The sequence below is a fragment of the Chiloscyllium plagiosum genome, chromosome 23 (genome assembly GCF_004010195.1).
Source record: "Chiloscyllium plagiosum isolate BGI_BamShark_2017 chromosome 23, ASM401019v2, whole genome shotgun sequence".
NCBI lineage: Eukaryota > Metazoa > Chordata > Chondrichthyes > Orectolobiformes > Hemiscylliidae > Chiloscyllium > Chiloscyllium plagiosum.
In genome coordinates, this window is record NC_057732.1 from 15,928,121 (window position 1) to 15,935,260 (window position 7,140).

Below are 7,140 nucleotides of genomic sequence, written 5' to 3' on the forward strand. Positions count from 1 at the left end.
ATTCCTCCAACAACTTGCCCACCACTGCTGTCAGGCTCACTGGTCTATAGTTCCCTGGCTTGTCTTTATCGCCCTTCTTAAACAGTGACACCACGTTAGCCAACCTCCAGTCTTCCAGCACCTCACCTGTGACTATCGATGATATAAATATCTCAGCAAGAGGCCGAGCAATCACTTCTCTAGCTTCCCACAGAGTTCTCGGGTACACCTGATCTAGGATTCCATCATAATAGTATATTGAATGCACAAGCACATCCTGGAACCTTTGTATTGTGCAAGTGGACAGTAAATATTTGGACTAAACTCAGGTTTATCGTTCAAAGGGTGAAGAAAATGTCCTAATGCAGAGAGGTGTAACCGAATGAAGTCAATGTTCCCTCTAATTACTTTTGTCTTGTATGACCCTCTGAAGTCTGTGCATGGCACCAGCTTCTGAAAACAGAAGCAATGAATTAGCAAGTCAACCTGTGTGCGCAGAACATCCCAGTGGCTGTGCAGTTCTGTTTTAATTTAATGAGCTATATCAATAGTCATTTGCAAAGCAGCAGAATGCAAAGAAAAGGGAATGGATATTTGAAGAAGTGGAAGCCTCTCTCTCTCTCTCTATCTTTCTCTCTCACATTTTCCCCTGTTTTTATAGAGGTCAATAAAATCATGACAAGTATAGATAATGTAGATGGCCAGCAGCTTTTCCCCACAGTGGGGGAGTCGAAAACTAAAGGGCATAGATTTAATGGGAGAGAGGGAGCATACAAAAGGGTCGAGAATGGCAATTATGTTCACACAGATCCAAGGGACGTATCTACCTTAATGTGTTTTAAGACTTCAGCAGTCCTCTTCTGTAATGTAGACTCTCTCCCCAAGTTCCCTAGCATCCATGCCTTTCTCAATGTAAGTACTGATGAGAAATATTCACTTAGGACCTTACCCATCTCTTATGGTGCCGCATATAGATGACCTTGTTGAGCTTCAAGAGGCCCTATTCTCTCCCTAGTTACTCTTTCATGTACTTACAGAATCTCTTTTGATTCTCTTTTACCCTATCTACCTATTCATGAATCAAAATTGTAAAGTTCATTTGTGCAGAACATTATGCATTCTAAATTATCACGTGCATTGTCGAGCAAAATCTTACCTGTTTAGTTTCGTTAATGTTGCAAGGACATGTAGTTGTGGAGCTAGTTGTTAAGGTCGTTGTCACTGTGGTTGTAGAGGTGGTCGTTGGAGGGGTCGTCGGGGTGGTTGTCGGGGTTGTCGTTGGGGTGATCGTCCGGCTGGTCGTTAAGGTGGTTGTCGGTGTAGTTGCTGAGGTGGTCGTAGAGGTGGTTGTTGGTGTAGTTGTCGGGGTGATTGTCGGGGTGGTTGTTGGTGTAGGGGTGGTTGTCGGGGTGGTTGTCGGGGTGGTTGTCGGGGTGGTTGTCGGGGTGGTTGTCGGGGTGGTTGTCGGGGTGGTTGTCGGGGTGGTTGTCGGGGTGGTTGTCGGGGTGGTTGTCGGGGTGGTTGTCGGGGTGGTTGTCGGGGTGGTTGTCGGGGTGGTTGTCGGGGTGGTTGTCGGGGTGGTTGTCGGGGTGGTTGTCGGGGTGGTTGTCGGGGTGGTTGTCGGGGTGGTTGTCGGGGTGGTTGTCGGGGTGGTTGTCGGGGTGGTTGTCGGGGTGGTTGTCGGGGTGGTTGTCGGGGTGGTTGTCGGGGTGGTTGTCGGGGTGGTTGTCGGGGTGGTTGTCGGGGTGGTTGTCGGGGTGGTTGTCGGGGTGGTTGTCGGGGTGGTTGTCGGGGTGGTTGTCGGGGTGGTTGTCGGGGTGGTTGTCGGGGTGGTTGTCGGGGTGGTTGTCGGGGTGGTTGTCGGGGTGGTTGTCGGGGTGGTTGTCGGGGTGGTTGTCGGGGTGGTTGTCGGGGTGGTTGTCGGGGTGGTTGTCGGGGTGGTTGTCGGGGTGGTTGTCGGGGTGGTTGTCGGGGTGGTTGTCGGGGTGGTTGTCGGGGTGGTTGTCGGGGTGGTTGTCGGGGTGGTTGTCGGGGTGGTTGTCGGGGTGGTTGTCGGGGTGGTTGTCGGGGTGGTTGTCGGGGTGGTTGTCGGGGTGGTTGTCGGGGTGGTTGTCGGGGTGGTTGTCGGGGTGGTTGTCGGGGTGGTTGTCGGGGTGGTTGTCGGGGTGGTTGTCGGGGTGGTTGTCGGGGTGGTTGTCGGGGTGGTTGTCGGGGTGGTTGTCGGGGTGGTTGTCGGGGTGGTTGTCGGGGTGGTTGTCGGGGTGGTTGTCGGGGTGGTTGTCGGGGTGGTTGTCGGGGTGGTTGTCGGGGTGGTTGTCGGGGTGGTTGTCGGGGTGGTTGTCGGGGTGGTTGTCGGGGTGGTTGTCGGGGTGGTTGTCGGGGTGGTTGTCGGGGTGGTTGTCGGGGTGGTTGTCGGGGTGGTTGTCGGGGTGGTTGTCGGGGTGGTTGTCGGGGTGGTTGTCGGGGTGGTTGTCGGGGTGGTTGTCGGGGTGGTTGTCGGGGTGGTTGTCGGGGTGGTTGTCGGGGTGGTTGTCGGGGTGGTTGTCGGGGTGGTTGTCGAGGTGGTTGTCGAGGTGGTTGTCGAGGTGATTGTAGAAGTGGTGGTGGGAGTAGTTGTTGAAGAGCTGGTGATTATACAACATACTCGAATTCTGTAGTCATGACACATGAAACCATTTTCAGAAAGTGGTGGGGTGCACTTCAGTCCTTGCAGATTACATGTTACATTGTCAGCTGTTGTTGAAGAGCCAGAGGCATTAACACGTTCACACTGAATATTGTCAAATGATTCATTAGAACGACATAGGTTCTCTGGTGATTCTTGGTCTCCTCTGCGGGATATATTTGGTGTATTCATATTTTTCCATTCTGACCAATAACCTTGACAAGGCTCCACTGCGAAATAAAGAGAGAATGTATCAGCATACATAAATGTTTATAAGTAGAAGGAGATGGAATTACATTTTATTGTGTTTTTAAGGACCTTAAGTCATCCCACGATGCATTACAAGAAATGAAGTTATTTTTCAAATGTAATCATCCCTGTAGTCTAAGAAAGAAACCATCACAATTGACACCATAAGATCCACAGAGATAAAATAAATAGCTAGTTAGTCTATTTTAATTATTGGGAAATGAGTGGTGGGGCATTAATGTTGGTCAAGATGTTTAAAAAAAAAACTCTCTGCTCTCTTTGAATAGTTCATTAAAATCTTTTACACTCCCCTTGAGGCATTGAGTGGGTTTTGATTTAATACCATGTTTGAAAGATAGCATGTCTGTTTAGTGCAGAGCTCGCTCTTCCTACAAAGAGGTGGCAGCCTAGGTTCTATTTTGTGTACAAACTTATCAGTGTACAAACTAATGCAATTTCAATAATAAAACTCTGAATATCTCTCCCCTTTGAAGCAAAGCTTTACACTGTTAAAATTAATTCCTTCACTTGTACTGATCTGATAGCACTATGTTCAAGATAATTCACTAACATAAATGGGTTGGTTGTAGTTGTACATCCTGAAAATGATGACTTGTTAACCGAATGATCACATCAACAATATACCAGGTTATAGTCCAACAGATTTATTTGGAGGCACTAGCTTTCGAAGTGCTGCTTTTTAATCAGGTGCTTCGAAAGCTAGTGCTTCCAAATAAACCTGTTGAACTATAATCTGTTGTTGTGTGATTTTTAACTTTGTCTACCCCAATCCAACACCAGCACCTCCAAATCAACAATATACTTAATTTTGTGTGTCATTGTCAACAACATGTCTCCAAACAGGGGTAGAAATAAGCTGTGCAGGACTGGGTACTATCAGCTGGGAGGTAGTGAGGTGTGAAACGCCAGATGACTGTAATTGATACAATGCCCTGATGTTGAATGATGGGATCATGGTTCGGGGGAGATAGGAGGAAGTATCTGAGAGCTGGCACTCAACCTCTGCAATGTACAAATCTATTTACCATATGACAAGAGCACTATCCTACTCAGCAAACAGAATAACAAAGTCAGGATTGGATCTAAGCACACGGAGTGCAGTCAGTTTGGAGGGAGATAGGTTGGATTGGGGTGAGGGGGCAGAGAAACTGAGTTGACTAATATCACGTTGACAATCCTCAATGAACAGACCAAGTGCAGGGAAAAGGCCAGAGGAGGGGTCCAGGTGAAGGGAGAATGTTGAAGGTGCGTGAAGGCGTCTATTGGGCAGGGAGAGGACTCTTGTCCAAAGAAATGCACCTGGACGTGAGGACGATAGAAGAAGCTCTTATTGTCATGTCAGACCTGAAATTTATTAAAGTGAGGATGCAGAAGGATAAAGCTGAGATCCTTGCTGAGTACAAAATGTTCAGCATTGAAGAGTGGAAAGTTAGGAGGGCTGATGAATACTGACAGGAGGTGGAGTTGGGGGAGGGGATGGTTCTGAGGAAGGGTCATTTGATCCAAAATGTTTACCTTGATTTCTCTTCACAGATGCTGCCTGACCTGCTGAGCTTTTTCAGCAACTTCTGTTTTTGTTTCTGATTTACAGCATCTGCAGTTCTTTCAGTCTTTAACATGTCTTCAAAAATGGTTATGAAATTTTAAAGCTAATTACTGAAGTTAATCATTTAGCCTGATTATTATCATTATTGTCCAAATGCAGCTCAGATTTTTTATTTAGAATATAATAATGGAGTTCTATTGCTCAATATAACAATTCCTTCTTTAAACTTGACATCCAAACACAATAATTTTAATAGTGTACCTGATATGGAGTCATAGAGATGTACAGCACAGAAACAGACCTCTCAGTCCAACTTGTCCATGCTTACCAGATATCCTAACTTAATCTAGTCTCATTTGCCAGCACTTGGCCCATATCCCTCTAAACCCTTCCTATTCATATACACATCCAGATGCCTTTTAAATGTTGTAATTATACCAGCCTCCACCACTTCCTCTGGCAGCTCATTCCATATACGTACACTCTCTACATTAAAAAGTACCCCCTAGCTCCCTTTTAAATTTTTCCCCTCTCACCCTAAATCTATGCCTTCTGGCTCTGGACTCCCCCACACCAGGGAAAAGACCTTGTCTACTGAACTTAAACATGTCCCTCATGATTTTATAAACCTCTATCAGATCACCCCTCTGCCTCCGACGCTCCAGGGAAAACAGCTCCAGCTGATTCAGCCTCTCCCTATAACTCAAACTCTTCAACATTGGCAACATAATATGTTTGATTCTCTAAATGTACCATCATTTGGAAACATGTAAGGTGATGCATTTGGGCAGAACAAATAAGGAATACATGTTAATCAGTAGGACCCTGGGAAGTAGCTAGGATCACTTGGTGTGCATGTTCACCATTCCCTAAGGTATCAGGACAGTGAATAAAGTGTTCCAAATGCATTTGGTATAATTATTGGTCAAGACACGGAGTGTAAAGGTATGGTGGTTAACCTGGAACTATATTGGTTAGGCCCCAGCTAGCATATTATGTGCAGTTCCGGAATCCATATTACAGGAGGTATGTGATTGCACTGCTTAGGGTGCAGAGGAGATTTACCAGGATGTTGCCTGGGCTGTAAAGTTTCAGTTATGAAGAAAGGTTGGACAGAAGGGTTGTTTTCTTGAGAACAGAGAAGATTGAGATGTAGAAAACTATAATGGCCATAGATAGATTAGACAGGAAAAAGCAATCCTGTTGTTGGGGGACAATGACCAGGGGGCTTAGTATTAAGGTCAGGGGGTGAAGGTTTAGAAGAGATTTGAGAAAACCCTTTTTCATTCCAACCATGGCATGAATCTGAAACTCACTGCCTGCAAGGGTGGTAGAGGCAGAAATCCCCATAACATTTCAGGAATGTGTAAACGTGCACTAGAATGCCAAGACATACAAGACTATGTTGAGAATGTGGCGCTGGAAAAGCACAGCAGGTCAGGCAGCATCCGAGGAGCAGGAGAATCTTGAAGAAGGGCTTTTGCCTGAAACATCAATTCTCCTGCTCCTTGGATACTGTCTGATCTGTTGTGCTTTTCCAGTGCCACATTCTCGACTCTGATCAATAGCATCTGCAGTCCTCCTTACAATACTATGTGCCAAGTGCTGGGAAATGGAATTAGAATAGTTACATGGCTGTTTTGGACTGGCATAGATCCGATGGGCAGAAGAGCCTTTTTTCTGTGCTGTAGATCTCTATGACTCTCTTCTCATGGGATATCTGGACAGGATCTACAAGTCCTCTATGTAGTGCATTGCCTGGCGCTATGCATATTCCTAATGTGCTCCTGTCCACCATTTTCCGGTGCTCTTTCACATATTATTGGTTGATAAATTACAATCTCCAAATTTTATTTTACCATCATGAGCATGACGAGCGATCCTTTGAAATCGCTATCCCATTATTGCTGGAATAACATTGGCCTTTAATAGGACAATTATGACCTCAAACTTGGGCTTGAAATCTTGCTACCCTCTCCAAGCCAACCAAATAGCTAGTGCCAAATAGCATGTCTGTTTCAAGTTGTAGGTCTATTCAATATGGAAAAGAGAGCTCAAATATTATTTTAGATTGAAAACTGTTGAAGTGATAGCTAACCATGATTCAATTTTTTCCATTTGCAATGGAGCAGAAGAAAGCCAGTCAAGGTACATTTGATATTATTTTTGCACAGAAAATAGGAGGCAGAAAGTTCATGAAGAAAGGTCTATATTGTTATCAACCCAGGCTCCAACCCTTCATAGCTGTACACTCCCTAACCCTATCCACCACTGCCGCCATCACCAATTCACTGCCCATTGCTCAATACTTACATGTTGTTGGAGTTGTTGGCGTGGTGGTTGAAGTTGTTGTTGGTGTGGTAGTTGGTGTGGTGGTTGGAGTTGTTGTCGTTGGTGTGGTGGTTGTGGTTGGTGTGGTGGTTGTGATTGGTGTGGTGGTTGGTATGGTGGTTGTGGTTGGTGTGGTGGTTGAGGTTGTTGTTGGTGTGGTGGTTGGTGTGGCTGTTGTGGTTGGAGTTGTTGAAGTTATTGTTGTTGTTGGTGTGGTGGTTGGTGTAGTGGTTGGAGTGGTGGTTAGTGTGGTTGTTGTGGTTGGTGTAGAGGTTGGAGTTGTTGTTGGTGTGGTGGTTGGTGTGGTGATTGGAGTTGTTGTTGGTATGGTGGTTGGTGTAGAGGTTGG

General features: G+C 45.9%; 1 protein-coding gene across 1 annotated transcript in view; it reads right to left on the reverse strand.

Annotated features, from left to right (window-relative positions):
* The window catches only part of LOC122561644 (intestinal mucin-like protein), a 41,819-nt gene extending 34,799 nt beyond the window's left edge, over window positions 1-7,020 (reverse strand). Inside the window, exons 1-2 of the mRNA XM_043713597.1 lie at window positions 6,996-7,020; window positions 1,136-1,374 (exon numbers count right to left, since the gene is read on the reverse strand). The gene's annotated coding sequence lies outside the window, so the exon portion shown is untranslated. The remainder of the gene's footprint in view (window positions 1-1,135; window positions 1,375-6,995) is intronic.
* Window positions 7,021-7,140: the final 120 nt, after the last annotated feature.